The sequence below is a fragment of the Schistocerca nitens genome, chromosome 1 (genome assembly GCF_023898315.1).
Source record: "Schistocerca nitens isolate TAMUIC-IGC-003100 chromosome 1, iqSchNite1.1, whole genome shotgun sequence".
Lineage (NCBI taxonomy): Eukaryota > Metazoa > Arthropoda > Insecta > Orthoptera > Acrididae > Schistocerca > Schistocerca nitens.
The window spans coordinates 336,139,153-336,153,050 of record NC_064614.1 but is presented as its reverse complement, the minus strand read 5'-3'; positions in this window follow the sequence as shown (position 1 = coordinate 336,153,050).

Here is a 13,898-nt window from a genome sequence, read left to right as displayed (position 1 = left end):
ACCGCACGACCGCTACGGTCGCAGGTTCGAATCCTGCCTCGGGCATGGATGTGTGTGATGTCCTTAGGTTAGTTAGGTTTAAGTAGTTCTAAGTTCTAGGGGACTTATGACCACAGCAGTTGAGTCCCATAGTGCTCAGAGCCATTTTTTTTTGTTATACATGTCGACGTCACAAGAAGAAGATGAAGAGACATTGCGTGCTTATGGAATATAGTCTCAGTTATGTGACTGGATCTGTGATTTCCTGTCAGAGAGGTCACAGTCCGTAGTAATTGACGGGAAGTCACCGAGTAAAACAGAAGTGATTTCTGGCGTTCCCCGAGGTAGTGTTATAGGCTCTTTGCTGTTTCTTATCTACACTCCTGGAAATGGAAAAAAGAACACATTGACACCGGTGTGTCAGACCCGCCATACTTGCTCCGGACACTGCGAGAGGGCTGTACAAGCAATGATCACACGCACGGCACAGCGGACACACCAGGAACCACGGTGTTGGCCGTCGAATGGCGCTAGCTGCGCAGCATTTGTGCACCGCCGCCGTCAGTGTCAGCCAGTTTGCCGTGGCATACGGAGCTCCATCGCAGTCTTTAACACTGGTAGCATGCCGCGACAGCGTGGACGTGAACCGTATGTGCAGTTGACGGACTTTGAGCGAGGGCGTATAGTGGGCATGCTGGAGGCCGGGTGGACGTACCGCCGAATTGCTCAACACGTGGGGCGTGAGGTCTCCACAGTACATCGATGTTGTCGCCAGTGGTCGGCGGAAGGTGCACGTGCCCGTCGACCTGGGACCGGACCGCAGCGACGCACGGATGCACGCCAAGACCGTAGGATCCTACGCAGTGCCGTAGGGGACCGCACCGCCACTTCCCAGCAAATTAGGGACACTGTTGCTCCTGGGGTATCGGCGAGGACCATTCGCAACCGTCTCCATGAAGCTGGGCTACGGTCCCGCACACCGTTAGGCCGTCTTCCGCTCACGCCCCAACATCGTGCAGCCCGCCTCCAGTGGTGTCGCGACAGGCGTGAATGGAGGGACGAATGGAGACGTGTCGTCTTCAGCGATGAGAGTCGCTTCTGCCTTGGTGCCAATGATGGTCGTATGCGTGTTTGGCGCCGTGCAGGTGAGCGCCACAATCAGGACTGCATACGACCGAGGCACACAGAGCCAACACCCGGCATCATGGTGTGGGGAGCGATCTCCTACACTGGCCGTACACCACTGGTGATCGTCGAGGGGACACTGAATAGTGCACGGTACATCCAAACCGTCATCGAACCCATCGTTCTACCATTCCTAGACCGGCAAGGGAACTTGCTGTTCCAACAGGACAATGCACGTCCGCAAGTATCCCGTGCCACCCAACGTGCTCTAGAAGGTGTAAGTCAACTACCCTGGCCAGCAAGATCTCCGGATCTGTCCCCCATTGAGCATGTTTGGGACTGGATGAAGCGTCGTCTCACGCGGTCTGCACGTCCAGCACGAACGCTGGTCCAACTGAGGCGCCAGGTGGAAACGGCATGGCAAGCCGTTCCACAGGACTACATCCAGCATCTCTACGATCGTCTCCATGGGAGAATAGCAGCCTGCATTGCTGCGAAAGGTGGATATACACTGTACTAGTGCCGACATTGTGCATGCTCTGTTGCCTGTGTCTATGTGCCTGTGGTTCTGTCAGTGTGATCATGTGATGTATCTGACCCCAGGAATGTGTCAATAAAGTTTCCCCTTCCTGGGACAATGAATTCACGGTGTTCTTATTTCAATTTCCAGGAGTGTATATAAACGATTTGGGAGACAATCTGAGCTGCCGTCTTAGATTGTTTGCAGATGACGCTGTCGTTTATCGACTAATAAAGTCATCAGAAGATCAAAACAAACTGCAAAACGATTTAGAAGAAATATCGGAATGGTGCGGAAAATGGCAGTTGACCTTAAATAACGAAAAGTGTGAGGTCATCCACATGAGTGCTAAAAGGAACTCGTTAAACTTTGGTTACACTATAAATCAGTCTAATCTAGAAGCCGTAAATTGAGCTAAATACCTAAGTATTACAATTATGAACAACTTAAATTGGAAGGAACACATAGAAAATGTTGTGGGGAAGGCTAACCGAAGGCTGCGTTTTATTGCCAGGACACTTAGAAAATGTAACAGACCTACTACTCTTGTCCGTCCTCTTTTAGAATACTGCTGCGCGGTGTGGTATCCTTACCAGATAGAACTGACGGAGTACATCGAAAAATTTCAAAGAAACGCAACACGTTTTGTATTATCGCGAAATATGGGAGAGAATGTCACAGAAATGATACAGGATTTGGGCTGGACATCATTAAAAGAAAGGCGTTTTTCGTTGCAACGGAATCTTCTCACGAAATTCCAATCTCTAACTTTCTCCTCCGAATGGGAAAATTTTTGTTGACACAGACTTACATAGGGAGGAACGATCACCAAGATAAAATAAGGGAAATCAGACATCGTACGGAAAGATATAGGTGTTCATTCTTTCCGCGCTCTGTACGAGATTGGAATAATAGAGAATTGTGAAGGTGGTTGATGAAACCTCTGCCAGGCACATAAATGTGATTGCAGAGTATCCATGTAGATGTAGATAGAAAAAGTATATACGGATATTGAACGGGTAATTCAGCGCGTACAGGTAGGTGAATATCAAATAGCCACGGGGGATTGGAAAGCTTTTACAGGGGAAGGAGAGAATGTGGGCTTGGTAATCGGAATGAGGGAGGAGAAAGACTAATTGAGTTCTGAATAAATTTCAGAAATTAGTAGAGAATACTCTGCTCAAGAATCGCAAGCGGAGGAGGCTTACTTAGAAAAGACCTGGAGATAAGGGAAGATTCCAGCTAGATTACATCATGGTCAGGCATAGATTACGTGATCAGATATCGGACTGTAAGGCGTACGCAGAGGCAGATATTGGCTCAGATCGCGAAACACTAGTGATGAAGACTAGGATGAAGCATAAGAGACCAGTCAGGAAAAGAATAGGATACGGAAGCACGAATGAATAAAGAGATACACTTCAAGTTTCCTGAGGCTGTTAATACTGTGACAATGAATAGCTCAGTAGGCAGTTGAAGAGGAATGGACATCCCTAAAAAGATTATTACAGAAGTTGTAAAGAAAACCATAGGTACTAGGAACGTAACTGCGGAGAAACCATGGATAACAGAGGAAATACTTCTGTTGATAGACGAAAGAAGGAAGCACAAAAAAGTTCAGGGTGATTCGCGAAGACAGAAATACAATCACTTAGGAATGAAATACATCATTGCAAGGAAGCTAAGGCGAAACGGTTGCATGAAAAATATGAAGAAACAAAGAAACAAATGATTGTTGGAAGGACTGGTGCAGCGTACATGAAAGTAAAAACAACCTTCAGTGAATTTAAAAGTAAGTGCGGTAACATTAAGAGTGCAATGAGAATTCCTTTGTTAAATGCAGAGGAGAGAGCGAATAAGTGAAAGGAGTACATTTAAGACCGATATAATAGGGAGTACTTGTCGACATGGCAGAAGAAGAAACAGGAGATGAAAGAGAAGAGATAGGGGAACTAGTATTACAATCAGAGTTTAAAACAGCTTTGGAAGACAAGCTCAAATAAGGCATCGGAATTTCTAAAAGCATTCAGAGAAGTGGCAAGAAAAAGAGTATTCGTATTTGTGTACAGAATGTGTGAGACTGACGGTATACTATCAGACTTCCGGAAAAACATCATCGCCGGCTGGGGTGGCCGAGCGGTTCTAGGCGCTACAGTCTGGAACCGCGCGACCGCTACGGTCGCAGGTTCGAATCCTGCCTCGGGCATGGATGTTTGTGATGTCCTTAGGTTAGTTAGGTTTAAGTAGTTCTAAGTTCTATGGGACTGATGACCTCAGAAGTTAAGTCCCATAGTGCTCAGAGCCATTTTTTTTTAACATCATCCAAACATTTTCGAATATTGCAAGAGCTGACAAGTGCAAGAACTATCGCAAAATCAACTTAGCAGCTCATGCATAAAATTTGCTTACAAGAATAATATGCAGAAGAATGGAAAATAAAATTGACGATATGTTACATGACGATCAGTTTGGCTTTAGGAAAGGGAAAGGCACCAGAGAGGCAGTTCTGACGTTGAGTTAAATAACTGAAGAAAGACTGAAGAAAAATCAAAATACGTTCATGGAATTCGTCGACTGGAAAAAGCGTTCGACGATGTTGAGTGGTGCAAGATGTTCGAAATTATGAGGGAAAAATGGTTCAAATGGCTCTGAGCACTATGGGACTCAACTGCTGAGGTCATTAGTCCCCTAGAACTTAGAACTACTTAAACCTAACTAACCTAAGGACATCACAAACATCCATGCCCGAAGCAGGATTCGAACCTACGACCGTAGCGGTCTTGCGGTTCCAGACTGCAGCGCCTTTAACCGCACGGCCACTTCGGCCGGCTATGAGGGAAAAAGGGATACACTATAGGGAAAGACGGGTGCAGCAGAACCAAGAGAGAACAGTAAGAGTGGAATGCCAAGTACGAAATGCTCTGATTATAAGGGATGGAAGACACGGACGTAGTGCTTCGCCCATACTGTTCAATCTACGCATTGAAAAAGCAAAGAATGGTTGAAGAGTGAGTTTATGTTCAGGGTGAAAGGATATGAGTGATTAGACTTGCTGTGGACACTGAATCCTCAGTGAAAGAGAAGAAAGTTTACAGGATATGTTGCATAAACTGAACAGTCTAACAACTACAGAACACGGACTGAGAGTCAATCGAAGAAAGACGAATGTAATGAGAAGTAGCAGAAATGACAAAAGCAAGTAACTTAACATTAAAATTGGTGATTATGAAGTCGTTAAATTTACCTAGGTAGCAAAATAATCCGTGACGGACGGAGCAATGAGGATGTAAAGAGCAGACTAGCACATACAGAAAGAGTACTCCTAGCCAAGAGAAGTCTGCTATTATCAAACATAGGCCTTAATCTGAGGAAGAAATTTCTGAGAATGTACGTTTGGACCACAGAACTGTATGGTAGTGAAACATAGACTGTGGGGAAATCGGAACGGAAGAGAATCTAAACGTTTGAGATGTGGTGCTACAGAAGAACGTTGAAATTATGTGGTCTGAAAAGCTAATGAATGAGGAGGTTCTACGCAAAATCAGCGGGCAAGGACTATATGGAAAACACTGAAAAGAAGAACGGACAGGATGGTAGGACATGTGTTAAGACATTAGGGAATAACTTCCATGGTACTAGAGGGAGCTGTAGAGAGTAAAAACATAGAGGGAGACAGAGATTGGAATACATCCAATAATTAATTGAGGACGTCGAAAAAAGACATTGTATGCTTCTTCGACCTGGACATGAGCTTGTCGTTTTTTCAGAAAACTTCCTGTGATCCACCCTTTCGTTCCAATGAGGTCCACAGACTTCCGAAAATAGTCCAATAAATAAAAAAATTGTCATTTAAACAGCAGCCAATAGTTTCATCAGTGAACAGTATCCTTTACTGAAGATGAGTAATTCAGTTCGGGTAATTAGTAGAAGTACTTTCAAGAAGGCCTCGAGTGCAAGGTAATGAAGTAGAAGAACCTCCTTATGAGGTGCTCATTACCGGTCCGCATATGTTCTTTGACATCTTAGTCTTCCAGATTTAGAACTAACGGAAGAAGGAAATAAAAACATTACCCTATTAATTTCCATACATATATTAATTAAGAATAGGACTGTACAAAGATGAACAAGACTTTTCCTTTGGGTACCACACGAAGTTGCATGATTTAAATATGAGAGTCAAGGAAAATGGCTCCTTTCAAATGTGTGTAACAGAACGTTTTAATTTAGTATAATGACGACTTAGCTTGCGTGTCTACAGATAATAAGGACGGGCGATCAGAAACGGAGCTCGGACTCCAGAAGAAGTTTTGTTGCGTAGGGTAGCGGCGTGCACTGTGTCCGAATTGGGAGAAATAACGGCAGAGAACGTTCTGTCGAGTGTTTAAAACTTATAAGAAATAGTGCCGTTTCATGATTGGTTCAAATAATCAAAATTAACAACAATTCTGTAATTTTGGGAAGTGTTACCATTTTAACAGGTTTTCAGATAGGTGAATGTTTCATAATATTTAGGAACGAAAAGGCCCTTACACCAGTGATTCCGGACACATCTTACTTCAATTACACTACCCATTCTTTTTTAGTAATATCAGTAAGCAGTAATATGACAATGAGAAACAAGAAAATGGGGGATTTATAATATGGCTCAATCACCGAACAATGCGAGACCTTCATGTATTTGCACAACTGGTTTAGTCTCTTTTTCTATTTCGGAATTGGGGACTTACAAGGTGTACTTTTAATGGGAATGAAAGTTATTTTGCTGGATAAAGTTTTTTCCGTTTTCAAGCCGTGTCAGTTCGAATAAAATACTTGAGGGGAAGGAATCCCTGACTGCAGGGGCTGGTTTTCTTTTTCTTTATTGTTATTTCATCCCTCCCTCGCCCCATATGGGCGGGGCTGGGTGCGGTGGTCTGTCAGCAGTACAGTCACCCACTCTTCAGCCAACTAAGTAAGATGGAAGAATAATAACCAAAAGGGTGAGATGTTTACAATGAATTCAAAACTTTGTAAAAGTGAAGATCAAATGTACGATCGTTAGATATATGAGACATAACTTTCTTTGCTTTAAGTTGAATACAGTTGTAATTAAAGATAAAAATCATAAACACAGTAATATTACATTTAAAAACATTTTGGAAAGCCCTGACGCATAACACTGATGTTGAAAAGAACCAATTCACTGGCACTAAAGCTGCAAGAATCTTCTCTGGGGTAGGTAGCCTGTTGAAGGAGATGAAAGGTTGGTCGTTGAGGAGGGTAGGAAGAAGATGGAAGTGGATTGAGGCCTGAGAGGGATTTATTGTGCGGGTAGGACTGGCTGTTGAGATACAAGAGGGCTTGGAGTGGAGGATTATTAGTGACCTTAAAATTTGGCACGAGAAAGGGGCTAGCGAAAGGATGGAAAGGAAGAAAAGGGGTTGGGGAGATATGAGTGAGGAGGGAGAGGGACCTCTGACGAGGTGGAATGACTGGGGTGGGTTTAAAGTTGATAGGAGGTTTAAATGTTGTGATGAAGTTCACGACCTGGAAGAGGAAGACAATAAAGTCCCTTTGGGAAAGTATTTGGAGGGTGTGTAGGTGTAAGGTTGGTCAGATTTGTTGGTAGAGGCTCCGCAGTGTACTAGGACTGGATAGAAGAGGAGAAACTATAGGACTGATGTGGTCGACTTTGTGGATGGTGTATGTTGTTTGGAGGTGTTCTGCGTGAGTGAGGACGTATGGAAATTTTGTGAACTGGCAAGGCAATGCGGTTGGTGGAGTGCGTGGGATTCAGGGATCTGCAGGGACTTATAGAACTTAGTGGGAGAGGATATCCATGAAAATTGGCCTTGCAAAGAATGGCTCAGATGAAGGTTTTGTAAGTGTGGAACACAGTGGAGGAGTGCAGTCATCACGTTCGTCCAGTTAGTAGCCTCAGTCTATGGTGGGCTCTCTCTTGGATGGTTAGGAGATTATGATTCAATGTTATCTGCTGATTAATGGTTAGTGCAATATATTTTAGTCTGTTAATTTCATGGAAAGAATGGTCATAAATGATGAGGTAGCAGTCAAGGACATAGGAGGTGCAGGTGTTGTGTCCTGTAATTAATGCCTGAATGCCTGTGTTTTGGAAGGACTGATCTTCAGGAGTCATTGGTTACACCAGGAGATAAACTGATTTGGGTGGATTTGGAGGGACTGTTAGGATTTCTGAAGTTTAAATGTCAAAGAAAGTGATGTCATGAACATACTGAAGGAGGTGAATTAGTGGAGGTGGTTTGGGCATATCACTAGTGCAAAAGAGATATAAAAAAGAGGAGAGAGGACAGAACATTAGGGCACTCCTGCAATGGGATAGAAGGTACAAGAATTGGTGTTGTTAATATTGAGAAGGGATGGGTGTCTAGAGAGGAAGGATGCAATCAGGCAAACAGAATTAATTGGAAGAGCATAGGTCTGGAGTTTGAAGGTCATAGGCTTTCTCCATGTTGAAGTATTGAGCTGCTAGGATAGAAGATGGGTGAGGTGCAGGACCTGATCATCAGAGCAGAGAGTGGGACAGAGGGAGGAGGTTGTATTGGTTCAGATGTTGGTGGACATGTCAGGAGAGGATGGATTCAAAGACTTTGCTAAAAACCGTAGTTGTGCTGATTCAGGTGTTGATGCAGACATCAGGAGAGGATGGTTTCAGACATTGCTAAACATGAGATGAGGCATTTGGGGCAGCAGGAGAAGTATCAGTATTTGGTTTATGTGGTTTGAGGAAAGTATAATTTTGGAGATTTTCACAGCTCAGGTTAGTAACTGGTGGAGAGGATGGTGGTATAAGGGATTGCAGTGTGACTGGAAAGGAAAGGGAGCATTCTTTAAGTTGCTGATAGGTGATGCAGTTATCATAAGAGGATGTGTGCCATTTTCTGTGCAGTACTTGTTTTATGTCATGTGCTGTTATTGTGCTGTTTAGTTCTGCTTGTGGTATGTTGTTCAAGTACTAGAAGTTGGGTGCCAGGGATGGGACAGTGGTATTTGTGTGTTCATTGATGCTAGGGAAGAGGTAATAATGGAAGTGGGGATTCTCAGGGATTATGATGTCAGAGAGATAGGATGCAAAGTGGTCAGCTTTGCTCTGGTTCTCAGATAAGGGATGGTAATTGTAGAGGAGTTGGTGGTGAGGGATGGAATATTTGCCAGTGTGTGAAAAGGAAGGATTTCCAATACTTGGAAGAGTTAAAAGGGTGTGTAGAGTTAAGTATGGTGGATGCCTGGTGCTAGTCCTGGCATTTTTTACTCTTGAGTAAATTTTGGATTGGTCTCTCTATTTGACAGTGGTGTGTGGGTCCTTCTTGGTCATGATTACTTAGGAAGACATGTATAAGTGACAGGATTCTTGGAGTATTAGGTCTTTGGAGGGAGATGGGGAGGATGGGGATGTATGGCTTTGGTAGCGATGTCGAAGAATATAGTGTTCCACAAGGTCTGCTGCAGGAACAATGTGGACATTGTCAGTTTGCTGGAAGATATGGGTGTGACTTCCAGTCTTCATATGTATGAATTCCTGTTGTGCATTCCAGTTGGTGCAGGAGTAGTTTTGGACAGTTTTAGGATAGAGACTGGGATGGGGTGTACTAGAATAGAGCAGTGTGTAGCAGAGGGCGAGGTGGACAGGTAGGGGTCATTTCCAATCAGATCGAGGACTTTTGCAATGAAGTGCCCAAGGAGTTTGGGAGACACTAGAATGATAACTGTGGTGGTATTGCTTTCAGCATAGGTGTGATATGGAAAGGGGACAATGTCACATAGAGGGGTCATTTAACTGATGACACAATTGGAATTTTGCATGTCCTACTATGGATGTTGAGATCAGCAGCGATAGTATTGGTGGAAAATGTATGGTTGGTGTCAATGAGGCAATCATAGGGGTATGGATGATGAGGTCAGATGTTGACAGCAGTACAGATGACAGTCAGGATTAAGAAGAGGTGTTTGGTGGGATTATTAATATTTGTGGGTGAATGGGAATGTTTTTATGGTGGCCAATTGCAGCTCCACCTCTTGCAAGGGGAAGGGAATTACTGGTGTGATGGTGGATACAGGGAGAGGTTCAGATGGTGTGATAGGGTTAGAGGAACTTTTCATTAAGGATGCAGGCATCGAAATTTTATTAGGAGAGGTTATGAATTAAAAAGGGGCTTGTTGGTGGGTAAGGAGCAGATGTTGTTGAATAGGGTGCTGTATTGGTATCACGCCATGACCAGCGCCCAGGGAAAAGATTGTGGAAGAGAAGGTGGATAGGTTTAAGCAAGGGTGTCGAGTCAGGTGAAGGTAAAGAGGACTTGGTTTCAGGAGTAGGTGGCTTGAATATTGATATGGAAAATGGAAAGGAAATTTGCTGTGGGATATGCGATCATTGGAAGTGGCAGATATTGTCTAGGAGGATGGTGAGGAATCTGATGTAAGCCGGCCGAAGTGGCCGTGCGGTTAAAGGCGCTGCAGTCTAGAACCGCAAGACCGCTACGGTCGCAGGTTCGAATCCTGCCTCGGGCATGGATGTTTGTGATGTCCTCAGGTTAGTTAGGTTTAACTAGTTCTAAGTTCTAGGGGACTAATGACCTCAGCAGTTGAGTCCCATAGTGCTCAGAGCCATTTGAACCATTTTTTGAATCTGATGTATCCAGCAATTGGATTTTGGTGGAACGAGTTATTGGGATGAATAGGATGATCAACAAGACAGACAGGTACCGTTAATTCTGATTTGACAGATAGGTTTAGCTTTGCACTTTTTGCAATAAGCATCTTGCCACAGTTCATGTTGGAGGTTCGAGTCCTCCCTCGGGCATGGGTGTGTGTTATCCTTAGCGTAAGTGAGCTTAAGTTAGATTGAGTAGTGTGCAGGCCTAGGGGCCGATGACCTAAGTAGTTTGGTCCCACAGGAACTTAACACAAAAAAGGTGCAGCAGGCAGTTTGGCCTTCATTGCAGGTGTTGCAGTTGGCAGGAGAGGTAAGGTTGGGATATTGTTTGAGGAAGCTTGAGTCCTTACAGTGACAGGGGGGGAGGGAGGATTTTTACAGTCAGAAGTGAGGTGGTCATAGTAAATGAGGCATTTTTTTGGCAATAGTAGAACTGTGGGAGAAAGCTGGACGTTTCAACTTCATGCCAGCAGTTGTATACCAGGGCTCCCTCCTTAAGGAGGTGATCATATCTGCGGGCAGACTCTGTTAAGACCTGCATGAAGAAGGTGGGAGCTGAGTCATTGTAGATACAACGGGCTGTGCAGATTTCTAAAGCTGGGTTGGAACTAAGTCTGGAGACGACCTCCTCTGCCGTCAGCTTAGGGCCAATCTTCGTTATTATGACACTAGATGGGATGGCGAGGAGGCTTGGGTCATTTGGATACAGAGATGGTATTGAGGGGAGTAAGGGAGGTATGCAGGCCAAATGTAGTACATGGCATTTTGTGGAGGACAGAATCTTTGTGGGGATGATTTGAGTGATGCGAATGTGTGGAACGTATTTTCTTATTTTTATATTGAGGAATACGGAATTTATGAATTTGGCATCAGGGAATGAGAGAATGAAAGTGAAAACATCTGGTGGAGAAGGTGTAGGTTGGGGGTGGGGGAGAGGAAGTGTTGTCTGTGTTGGGTAGCATCAGTAGCTGTTTGTGGTTTCTGGGTCATGGTGCTGGTAGTAGGGTCTACGTTAAGAGACTTCTGTCGTTATTTGTTGAGTGTGGGATGGGGAGGGAGTTGTTGGAATTGGAGATGCTGGGATATGGTATGGTGCAGGTCAACACAGTAGGCTTGAGTAAGTTCCATTACATGGTGACTGTAATGTGTTTTGTGGCAGTCAGATGGTAACTCGATGAGTTGTTATTTTGGCTGGAGTTGCAGGTGACGTGGTTGGTGTGGGAAAACTTGGAAATGGGGGATAATCAAAGGAAGTAGTAGAAGATGTGGAAGAAGTTATGAGAAGCATAGAATTTCCAAAGGGAGCGACTGACAATGGGAATGAGACTGTTGGCAGGGGAGGGTGGACATAGGCCCAGAGGAAGTGCTCCACGTAGTGACAGTGGGAGCAGAGGAGGGGGCGGTGTAAATGACACAGGTACCTGACGTATCCATTATGGGTTAAAAGAAACAGTGCACATAAGGTCGATGATAATTACCGGCGGCGTAGCGTCGCCAGAAGAATTGGGGATGACGGCAGCGACATTCCGTGTGACATGATGACAGCAGATGAGGATGGCGGCGACAGCGACGAAGGCGGAGGTGGTGAGTGGACTGCGGCGGTGACTGTGGCGGTGATGACGACGAAACTGACAGCAATGAAGAGGAGGCGGGGAGACGACTGCAGAGGTGGCTGCTGTGATGTCGTCGAAGTGACGGTGGGCAGCAACGGCGACGGAAGCCCGACAAATAAAAGGTTGATACCCAAGAAGATGATGATGAACTCACACAGAAAAAAATCCCGACAATGCAAGGAACTACACAGACGAAAAGATGCGGACGAAAAGCATAGGGAAGGGTGCCCACTGCCAGTCTGTGTGAAACAGAAGTAGCAACAAACGAACGAGCGCTAGAGACGTTTAGTCGATTGGTGCTGATGTGAAGACCGGGGCTGATGCGGTTTACCGTTTCTATAGGCAAGACGCTAGCCCTAGAACACATGCTCACCCCTTCATTGAATTTGCTAAGGCTCCATCTAGATATAACCGGCATCAATGAAGTGAACTGGAACGAAGAGAAGGAAATTTCGTCAGATGAGTGTAGGGTAATATCAGCAGTAGCGGAAAATGGTGTAACGGGAGTAGGTTTCGTTAGGAATAGGACGATAGGGCTGATAGTGACTTACTTTGATCAGTTCAGTGATAGGGTGTTCTCATCAGAATCGACAGCAAGCCAACACTGACAACGATGGTATACCTGCCGACGTCGCAAGTTTGAACATGAACAGATAGAAAAAGAATATGAGGATATCGAACAGATAACTCAGTAAGTAAACGGAGATTGGAATAAGTGGAGGAAACGCTTAGGGGAGAGTATGGGCTTGGTACTAGGAATGAGAGAGGGGAATAACTGATTGAGTTCTGCAATAAATTTCAGTCAATAATGGCGAATACTTTGTTTAAGAATCGCTAAAGGAGGAGGTATAAAGACCAATAGAAAACAGCTATTTCAACCAATGACAGATAATAAAGGAAACACCAATAAAGCATACCTTCCACCCCTCCTCCTCCTCCTTTTACAGCCAATCAAGTAACGACACGGTTTTCTCGTGCAGCTATTTAAGGAACCAAGTGTGTTCATTTAGCAGTTAACGTAAGGCCCTGATGAAGGCTAGCTGCAACGCTGGCCGAAACGTTGGCGCATTTTAAACTATGACGATGCGGTCTGATACCCTGAAGAGTTTTATTGAAGGAGGAGGTATACTTGGAAAAGACCAAGAGTTACGGGAACATTTCAGTTATTAAGTCATGGTCAGGCAGAGACTCCGAAATCAGATACTGGATTCTAAAGCGTATGCAGGAACAGATGGTTACTCGGATCACAATTTATTGGTGATGAAGAATAGGTTGAAAGAAATGGGATACGGAAGTACCAAGGAATAAAGAAATATACTTGAAGTTCTCTGAGGCTATAGATATTGAGGTAAGATGTAAACATTCCAGTTGCAGAGGAAGTAACATCACTAAAACGGGTAATCACAGATGCTGGAAAGAAAAACGTAGGTACAGAGAAGGAAACTGCAAAGAAACCGTGGGTAAAAGAAGAAATACTTCAGCTGATCGATGAAGAAAGTAAGTATAACAATGTTCAGGGAAGTCCAGAAAAAAGGAATAAAGTCACTTAAGAATGAAATAAATGGGAAATGCAGGGAAGATAATACGAAATGGCTGCATGAAAAATGTGAAGAAATGGAAAAAGAAATGATTGTCAGAAAGGCTGACTCAGTACAAAGAAAAGTCTAAACAACCTTCGGTGAAATGAAAATGTAAGAGTGGTAACATTAAGAGTGCAACGGAATTTCACTGTTAAAGGTAGAGGAGAGAGCGGAGAGGTGGAAAGAATATGCTGAATATGAGGGGAAGATTTGTCAGATGTGATAGAAGATGAAACGGAGTCGATATAGAAGAGGTTGGGAATCGAGTATCAGAATCAGAGATTAAAAGAGGTTTGGAAAACTTAAGATCGCATAGAACAGAAGGGACTGATAACATTCCTTCAGAATTTCTGAAATCATTTGGGAAGTGTTAAGAAACCGTCTATTCAAGTTTGTGTGTAGAATGTAAA